Genomic DNA, 10678 nt, shown 5'->3' with positions numbered 1-10678 from the left:
AAAAATTTAGTTTTCATAAACAAATGGCATTAATCTAGCTAACCAATCACTTTGTAGTAGTAGTAGATCATCTTTGACATTGAATTGCTTTTTGTCAAACCACTGCAAAATTGAAAAGTTAATATAGATTAGATAATTAAATACAATATCTAGTTTTTCTTAAGCAAAAAAGAGTTTAAAATATAACATACTTTCTTCTTCATAACTTCTGCTGGATTCGGTGCATTTACAAGATCATAAATGTATCTTAGTACATAATAACCACATTCATGACTTTCAGGTTGTTTTGGACAAGAACCTCTCACCAATTTTGTAAATGTGCCGATGTATTCATTTTCCAAACATTGTGCGTATGCTCTACAAAAATTAAAATTAATTAAATACATATTATGCTCTCAACTTTTAAAAATTAATAATGCATACATTACAAATGAAGAACATACTTTTCCATAACCTCCGTAATTATTGGTGGAGATTTATGATTTTTTAAAGGGTCCAAAATTATGGTCATCCCCCGCATCATCACGAGCACCAACATCCAATGTCGACTAAAATAATAATAAAATATGATTATTATAAAATTAAAATTCAACCATAGTAGTGATAATGTTTAAGTAGTTCGTTCTTACTCAACAATCCAAGGAATGAAATATATTTGGCCTCGTCTATCCATAGTCATCATCCGTTTGGCTATAAGATCCACCGTATAGTTTTTACTTTCATCATTGCCAATAGAAAGATGTTCGGTGTCAAAAAATTTATATAATTGTCGTGAATTTGGGTGCATGCTTTCCCAAATGCATCTGTAGAGAATCAATCATTCATATTACATTTTCAATTAATAAATCAATATCGTCAAAAAAAAATTGGGCAGAGTTTCCTCTGTTTCTATAGCATATCCAAAATTATTAGAACCTATAAATTCAATTCAGACAAAGCATACAACAAACAACATGCATGTTCTCAACCATAAGCCACCGCAGCACACAAAATTCGCAGAACCTACTTCACTAAGACACACATGTTCTCAACCTTCTGTTATCTCCGCAGCACACAATTTCATCTCAGAACTTACTTCACTACGGATGAATATCTAATATATTCAAACTCCTCTAATAGTTTGTAATGACATAACGGATTGATACATACCTCATACCAAACAGCATAGCTGAGGATCCAATATTATCCATGGAGGCTGCTTGATAAACGTCTTCCGAAGTGATGAAGATAGCCTCGCGTTCTCCTATAAACTCCAGGTCAACGGGAACTTGTACAACCCCATCTATTCCTTTATTGGAATAATACTCCTTCACTATGAATTTTAGACTCATATCAATTTTGTCCCATTGGTTATCTGTTAACCAATTTGAAGGTTCTGGTTGAGTTATTTCAACGGGGATGACTACGTGAGATCCAACTGATGATAAATGTGGACTTCGAGATAGGGATTTGTGATTAGATGAAGATGGACCCTACATAATAGCATTAAACATATCAGTATAGTGTACCCATTTAAAAATAAAATTTAAATATCTAAGCAAATAATTTTATACCTGACAAGCCACAATTAAATTTTTAGGCCAAGGCAAGAATGTGTCTCGTGCGTCCCCAACATATCGTACGTTACCAAAGGGAATAGGGATCTCAGCTTCTTCTTGTAAGACATCTATAAGCCAAACCCTCGCAACTGAATCATCAAGTACATTTCAATGGACGGTAATTTGGCTACCCATGTTTGGTACAATGAGTACACCTTTAGCCACCACATTGTCAATATTATCAGAACACAAATAAACTTCATAGGTCGGTGGTGGCGGAGACTCATAAATTGATGATCCATCATCTTCATCAAAAGGATAGTCTTCGGTTTGATGAAAATGATCATCTGCGTTGGGGGCAGGTCGATAGACTTCATCACTTGTATTCTCATAATATTGTCCCTCATCAAATTGCCCTTCATCGTTGTATCCACACTCATCGTTTTCCTCATTATATTCTTCATTTTGAGCTAATTCCTCTTCTGTGCTAAATTTATGTCTTTTTAGCTCTTCAATCTCAGCTTTTAGTCGAGCAATCTCCTCTCTTGCAGTCATTGTTTTATGTTTTTTTCCAAACATTTTGGAAACGGTCGCAGTGAACCTACAAAAAAAATCAATAAAGTCCATCAATAAACCAATCTAAATAATTCTTAAAAGAAAACAACTATTATAAATTATCATACCCGCCAGCTCGAACACGAGCTGGGTGTTCTGGTGTCCCTAATGCTTGAGTCAAGATGTCATCTCGACCCTGAGCTGTAATTTCGCCACGAATCACTTTTTCTTTGACGTCCTCCTACTCAAGATATTATTTGGTTAAATTAGTTTATATAAATAAAAACAATATATTGATTCTGAAACCTTAGAAAACTTACTATCTTTTCGGCAATTTGTCGGTCTAGCTCTGTCACAAGAACTTTATTTTTTTCACGCGATCTAAGCCAAACTTGATACCTCTCTGGATTTTGAATATTTCGTTCTTTTTTCTGCATTGTACAAGATAATTATAGTTATATGTTGCGATAATATCAACCATTATTTAAACTATAATATCAAATATACTTACCAAATCTTCTCTTATATTAGCCATTCCTCTACGAGAGGTTCGATGCCTTGACTTCATTAGTAATGCACGGTTTTTTTGTTCTTGATGCACTATTTGAAACTCTGGACTTAGACAACTAGTTACAAATTGTAACCATTCTCTCTCGTCAATTATATGGCTATACCTCTTTGGGGGAAATTTGAGTTCTTCCATCATACCCATTTCAGCCAAAGGTTTGATGTACTCGGTAGTGAGTTCACTTTTAAAATCTCTCATTATTTGACCAGCTTTTTTCAAAATCTCACGTTTGAAGGTTTGAGGAATGTTGTGACCACCCTGAGAATATAATTATCGACCGTAATAACTCTATGTGATCACTGAAACATAAAAGAAATAAAAAAAAGTTTAAACAACAAAAAGAAAAACACTACTCTAATATATATGATTGAAATATATTTTCTACTTACATTATATATGATTGAATCTCGGGATTATTTTGCAACACAACTAATTGAGCTTGATCTAATTCTGCCCTAGACACGGTGGTCACTGTTCCATTCCCTCGTAGTCCTTTATCAACTCCATCTGAGTTATTTCGTGGTTTGCTGATTCCGATTGCTTCAACCCCACTCATGTATTCTGAGCAAAATTCTACTGCCTCTTCCGATATATAACATTCAACCATACTAGCTTCAGGACGATAATGATTACGCACATAACTTTTCAACACCTTCATACTTCTTTCAAATGGATACATCCATCTCGCCCAAACTGGTCCACACAACTTGGCTTCCCTTACTAGATGAACCATTAAATGAATCATAATGTCAAAGAAGGATGGCGGAAAAAACATTTCAAGGTTGCATAGAGTTTCCACTATCTTATAATGCAATTCATCCAATTTTTTCATTTCTAATTCTTTTCCGCATAAATGATTGAAGAATATGCAAACATTCGTTAAACAATCTCGAACTTTTTTCGGTAATACTGACCGAATAGCAATCGGAAGTAATTGTTGCATCAACATATGACAGTCATGTGATTTCATACCCATCAGCCTCAAATCTCCCATGGATACCAAGTTTCGAATGTTGGATGAATAGCCATCAGGCACTTTCATCTCTGCAAATGATTTACATACAACTTTTTTCTCTTCTCTGGACAACGTGAAACAAGCAGGAGGTAAATATGTGCGTTTACCTTTCTGTTCAGGTGCTAAATCAGTTCGTATACCCATTTCAACAAGATCTAAACGACTAGTTAAACCATCCTTAGTTTTACCGGGAATATCAAGTAATGTACCTATAATACTTTCGCACACATTTTTTTCTATATGCATGACATCCAAACAATGTCGAACAAGTAAATCTTTCCAGTAAGGGAGACGAAAAAAAATTGATTTCCTTTGGAAACATCCACTTACTTTCTTATTTTTCTGCATTTTTCCATACTTGAAATCAATTTTCTCTACTTCTTTAAGAATTTGTTGCCCCGAAAGTGGCAAAGGAGCAACACCTTGTTCTTTATCACCATCAAATGCTTTTTTTTTTGTCCCTATAATGATGATTTAGGGGCAAATATCGTCTATGACCCATATAACAAATTTTGTGCCCATTAGACAGACGAATAGCCTTTGTGTTAGTGCAACATATTGGACATCCCTGGTAACCTTTTGTGCTTAACCCTGATAGATTACCATAAGCTGGGAAATCATTAACAGTCCACAACAAAACAACTTTTAAGTTAAAGACTTCTTTCTTAAAACCGTCATATGCCTCAACACCATTTTCATACAAATCTTTCAAATCATCAATTAATGGTGCCAAATAAACATCTATATCGTGTCCCGGTTGTTTTGGGCCTGAAATCATTAACGTGAGCATCAAAAACTTTCTTCTCATCACTAACCACGGAGGAAGATTGTACATAACAAGGAAGACAGGCGACGAACTATGCCTACTACTTAGAGATTTATGTGGATTTACACCATCGGCAGCTAGACCTAGATGAAGATGTCTTGCTTCAGTTTTAAATTCTGGATTTAAGTTATTAACTTTTTTCCAAGCCTGCGAATCTGCAGGATGTCGAAGTTTACCATCTTTCACTCGCCTAGTCTCATGCCATATTAAGTTTTCAGAGTGTTCTGCACTTCGATATAATCGCTTTAGCCGCGGAATTAAGGGCAAGTACCACATCACTTTTTGAGGAATAAGTTTCCTGATCTCCTTACTCTTGTTAGGTTTGTAGCGGGGTAAATCACATTCTGGGCAAGTGTCCATGTCTGCATACTCTTTACGATATAACACACAATCATTCGGACATGCATGGATCTTCTCATACTTCAAGCCTATGCAATTTAAAGTTTTCTTCACTTCATACGTAGACTCAGGGAAGCAATTATCTAACGGCAAAATCTCTTTAAAAGCAGCTAAAAATTGACTAAAACATTTATCACTAACTCCATTTTCTGCTTTTATGTTGTAAAATTTTACCATCGTTGGTAATCTTTGTTTCAGACAACCATTGAATAATGGTTTATCTGCATCTCTAACCAATTTATCAAATTTTGAAGGATCATCAACAAACTCTTCTTGTGCTTCATCGAGCAATTCCATAGGATGATCGTCAAAATCACTATAACCCAAATCATCAACCCCTCGCCTCCCGAATGGATATGGATTATTATTTTTCAAAGATTCCCCATGCCAATACCATGTACGATAACTTGTATCAAATCCCTGACAAAATACATGATTTTTTATCATGGTAATATTTCCTTTTGTTCCATTACCACAATCTATACATGGACAATGAATTCTTTTCGGATCACTACAATTTGTTTGGCAAAATTCTAAAAATTGGTTGAATCCGTCTTGAAATTGTTGTGTTTCTCTATTCTCAAGAATCCATGACTTATCCATAATGATAATATCTACCTAAATCCTAAGTTGATAATGAAAAGAAAATTAGTATAGTAATACTCTAAAATTATGTTCAATTATTAAATTATAAAATGAAATGGACAGAGTTTCATTTATTTCTATGACATATCCAAAATTCATATGTATTTAAAATTTCAACAAAAATAAAAACATTATTATTATATATAGTAACTTATAAAGCATGTTCAACTAATATCATCAAAAAAAAATTGGGCAGAGTTTCCTCTGTATTTATAGCATCTCCCAAGTTATCTACCTATAAATTCACATCAAACAAAACATATAACAAACAACATGCATGTTCTCAACCATAAGTCACCGCAGCACACAGAAAATTCACAGATCCTACTTCACTAAGGCACACATGTTCTCAACCTTCTGTTATCTCTGCAGCACACAATTTTATCTCAGAAAATTCACAGATCCTACTTCACTATGGATGAATATCTAATATATTCAAACTCCTCTAACAATAGTTTGTAAATATAAAAAATATAAAAAAATTAAGTAGTAATTACTACTTACCTTAAAAATTAATATTCACCAATTTCAACCTCGAACAAATATTTCAACCTAGAGTGGGAGCTCACACTCAAACAAATATTTCCTACAATAAAAAGTTAAGCATTAGTAAATATATGGTAATTGAATTTATCCTAAAATAATATAATCAACAAAAATATACTTTAAAAAAATCATTACCTAAATAATATACAAAATTATGCAAGAGCACTAATTTTTAATATAAAAAATTATGTAAACAACATTATTCTAATAAAATAATACAAAAATACCCTAAACCGAAATATACATTAAAGAAATCAAGTTTTAGTGATCAATACACGTTTTAAACAATAAAAATGTCCTCCAATCCTATATAAAATTTCAAAAATATTACAAAAAATAACCATATGATCATACATAGAAACCACCATTAAACCCACACAATATTTCTTCATTTTTACCCTAAAACTTCAAAATAACTCAAGATTAACTATATATACATGATTTCAAGCATTAATATGCAAAGAAATGGAAAAAAAACAAAAAGAAATAGATAAGGTGGGTACCGTGGGTAGGGTCGGCGTGGGGAGTGAGCTCTCGGCCGTGACCTTCAACAAAGAAGAAGATGGGAAAAATGAGTGGGAAAAATAGGTTTTTGGGCTTTAGTGGGTGGAGACCACCTTTCTCCGCGGTTTTATACCCAAAACTGCAGAGAAATGTCCACTTTTCTCTGCGGTTTTGGGTATAAAACCGCGGAGAAAGGTGGTACACTTTTCTCTGCGGTTTTATACCCAAAACCGCGGAGAAAAGTGTCCCGTTCAAACCTTTCACTGCGTTTTTTTTAAAAACCGCAATAAAACAGGGCGCGGACATTAAATATACATTTTTTGACTCTTTCAAACCTTTTCACTGCGCTTTTTATTTATTGTTTAAAAAAAACCGCAGAGAAAGGCTATATTTGTAGTAATCGTTCTTTACATTTAAAGAACATTCTTCATGTCACTTCTATAACAAAAAATCTGATTAGTATTTCCAAATTTACTAAAGACAACAATGTAGCAGTTGAGTTCACTTTTGATTTTTGTTTTGTTAAGGACAAGACTTCGAACCAACCTCTTCATCAGGGCATTCTTAAGGATGGGATGTACCAGCTGGTTGCCCCTTTGGATTCTCTTCAGTCCTCTCTGCCAAAATCTGTTTAGCCTTCCCCATCTTATGTTGTTTTTCTTTCTGAGTCTGTATCCAATCCTAAGCCTTTGTCTTGTAATAAAACTTTACAGAATGTAAACTTGTGGCACAAACGTCTTGGCCATCCCAATAAAGCTATACTTAATAAAGTTTTGCATTCTTTGAATCTTTCTCATACTGAGCCTACTTTTTGTCATGCTTGTCAATTTGGAAAAATTGCATCAATTTAGTTTTCCTTCCTCCAGTAATTCAACTCAGTCCCCATTTCAGATTGTTCACACTGATCTCTGGGGTCCGTCTGCTCATATTTCAGTAGAAGGGTACCGATATTATGTTCATTTTGTAGATGATTTTACTAAATTTACATGGATTTTTCCTTTAAAGCTCAAGTCTGAAACTACACAGACTTTTCTTTAGTTTAATTCTTATGTTGAAAGAAAATTTGGGTGTAAAATCAAAAGCTTACAAGCTGATTAGGGTGGTGAATACCGACCCCTTAAACCTGTTTTAGCTAAACATGGAATTGTGCATAGGCACCCTTGGCCACATACTCATCAGTAGCAAGGTAGAGCTGAAAGAAAGCACAGACACATCACAGAGATGGGTCTTACATTGCTAGATCAAGCCCACCTCCCTCTTAAGTATTGGTGGAATGCTTTTGTGTCTGCTACCTATCTCATAAATCGGTTACCCATTCAAAAGCAACAGTTCAAGTCTCCTTTTGAGTTTTTGTTTCACAAATAACCAGAATATAATTTTTTAAAGGTTTTTTGGCTGTGCTTGCTTCCCATTTTTAAGACCCTACAATACTCATAAATCTGATTTTAAAACATCCACCTGCATTTTCTTAGGTTACATCCCTTCTCACAAAGGGTTAATGTGTTTACATCCCTCTGGCCGTGTATATATTGCTAAAAGTGTCAAATTTGATGAGCAATCATTTCCTTATTTGTCTCTTTTACTACTCGTAACACTGTCTCCATATCTACTCCATCTCCTCAATATATTCCATTTCCCTCTATTGTCACCACTAACTTTGTGTCTACACAACACCTTTCCATTCTTCCTTCAGTTTCCTTTGATCAACATGTTATTCCTATGCCCAGGATGATCCTACAGATCAATCTATTATTGATGAGTCTGCCTATGTTTCCTCATAGCCTTCTTCTACAATCTCACCCATTCACTCTATTCTCCACACCATACTAATCCTTCTTCTTCCAGTAAAACACCCATTGCTCCTTCTAGTTACACTCATGCTATGCAAACTAGGTCTAAATCTGGTATACGCAAACCCAAAGTGCTAGCAGCAACTATAACTAACACTAATCATGTTTTTTGTGACCCTACTACTAAGCAGAAAGCATTATCTGATCCTAGGTGGAGGACAACCATGCAAGTAGAGTATCAAGCATCAATAAACAACAACACTTGGTCTCTCGTCCCTTATCACACATATATGAATGTTATTCAGAATAAGTGGGTATTCAAGACTAAGCTTCGAGCATATGGTACTTTGGATAAATTTAAAGCACGGTTGGTAGCAAAGGGTTTTCAAAAAAATCACGGTGTCGATTACTTTGATACTTTCAGTCCAGTGGTCAAACCTTCTACCAACAGAATTATTTTCACTCTGTCTGTCACCAATGGTTAGGATATTCATCAAATCAATGTCAATAATGCTTTTCTCAATGGCGATCTCAAAGAGACAATATATATGCAACAACCTCGTGGTTTTGCATATGCTAACTTTCCCAGCCATGTTTGTCAACTTCACAAAGCTGTCTATTGCTTGAAACAAGCACCTAGAGCTTGGTATGAAAAATTGATATGTGCTCTTCTTTCTTGGGGATTTACCAACTCTGTCTCGGATAGTTCATTATTTTTCTGTGCTAAGGAGGGATACATGTTTCTAGTGGTTGTCTATGATGATGATATTCATCGAAGCTAATTCACATCATCTTCAGGAGGTCATTCAGCTTTACATAATCAATTTGCATTAAAAGCTCTCTGACAGGTCAGTTACTTCCTTGGTTTTGAAGTTTATAGAGCTGGTTCAAATTTGCATCTATGTCAATCAAAGTATGCATTGGATATACTAAAAGGGACCAATATGGATCAATCCAAGACTTGTTCGACTCCTATGTGTCTTGGCTATAAATTAGCGACTTCTGATAGTGATGCCTTCTCTGATCCAACGCTTTACCGCGACACTATATGAGCATTGCAATATCTTACTCTCACCAGACCTAATTTTTCTTATGCCATCAATAAGTTGAGTCAATTTATGCAAAATCCCACCATGGCTCATTGGTGTGTTGGTAAGAGGGTGCTAAGGTACATCAGAGGTACTACTACAAGAGGACTTGTCTTTACTCCAACTTCTCCTCTTGTTCTTCATGCCTTTTTCGATGCAGATTGGGCTTGTGACTTAGATGATTAAAAATCAGTTACTTGCTTCTGTGTCAAGCTTGGTGAGAATCTTATCTCTAGGGGTTCCCAAAAACAAAGGGTTGTTTCTCGTTCCAGCAGAGAGTCCGAATATCGTTCATTGTCTACTACTGCAACTAACGTTGTCTGGATTAACTCCTTGCTTAATGAATTAGGTGTTCATTTAACTACTCTTCCCGTGGTTTGGTGTGACAACCAAGGAGCTCAGATGTTGGCCTCCAACCCAGTTTTTCATTCGCGGACCAAGGATATTGAGGTAGATGTTCATTTTGTTTGTGACTTGGTACTGGACAAATGTCTGCAAGTCAGCTACATTCCAACTGAAGAGCAGCCAGCTGACATGTTTACAAAGCCTCTTACTTTGCCAAAGTTTAACTTTTTATGTAACAAGCTATCACTAGAGTATGTTCCGTGTAGCTTGAGGGGGCATATTAACCATCATAACAAACCATTAGAAGACTCCCACGATTAGTTAGATGTTACTAATTCAGTTAGAGTTTGTTAGATGGTTATTAGTTTCATTCTTGGTCTTCTAGGTTCTGATAGCTCTCTATAAATATCTTTGTATCTTCCCTTGCCAGAATATCTTGGCTTCAATACAAAAATACATTTTCACAAACACATAGAGTTCTTCTTTCTCCTTTTATCTGTTCAGTGTTTTCTTAAGTCTCAGTACATGAGTTCCATCTGACACATACTTCCTCAGCATGGAAATATGAAATACATTATGCAACTAGACAGTGCAGGGGGTAAGACCAACCTATAGGCCACCTAACTAATCCTCTCGGGGATCTCAAATGGTCCTGCAAACCTAGGGATCGACTTGTCCTTCTTCTCGAACCTCTTCACCCTTCTCAGAGGTAAAACCCTAAAGAAGACATAGTCTCCCACTTGGAACACCGCGTTCCTCCGCCTTGGGTCTAAATAGCTGTTCTGTCTACTCTAAGATGCGAGCATCCAACTTTAATATTCTCAATAGCCTCAGTGGTCCTTTAAACAACTTCAGTACC

At 35.4% G+C, this 10678-nt stretch overlaps 1 long non-coding RNA gene across 1 annotated transcript; it reads right to left on the bottom strand.

Moving 5' to 3' along the window:
- Window positions 1-207: 207 nt before the first annotated feature.
- Window positions 208-680, bottom strand: LOC133784212 (uncharacterized). The gene is made up of 3 exons (XR_009871204.1): window positions 630-680; window positions 444-548; window positions 208-357 (listed from the first exon to the last, which is right to left on the bottom strand). It is a non-coding gene; the product is annotated as an uncharacterized LOC133784212 (long non-coding RNA).
- Between the last annotated feature and the right edge of the window lie 9998 nt (window positions 681-10678).

This window comes from Humulus lupulus, chromosome 6 (genome assembly GCF_963169125.1).
Source record: "Humulus lupulus chromosome 6, drHumLupu1.1, whole genome shotgun sequence".
In the NCBI taxonomy this organism is placed as follows: domain Eukaryota; kingdom Viridiplantae; phylum Streptophyta; class Magnoliopsida; order Rosales; family Cannabaceae; genus Humulus; species Humulus lupulus.
Note: the sequence above shows the minus strand (reverse complement) of the source record. Positions and strands in the feature narration are given on the sequence as shown.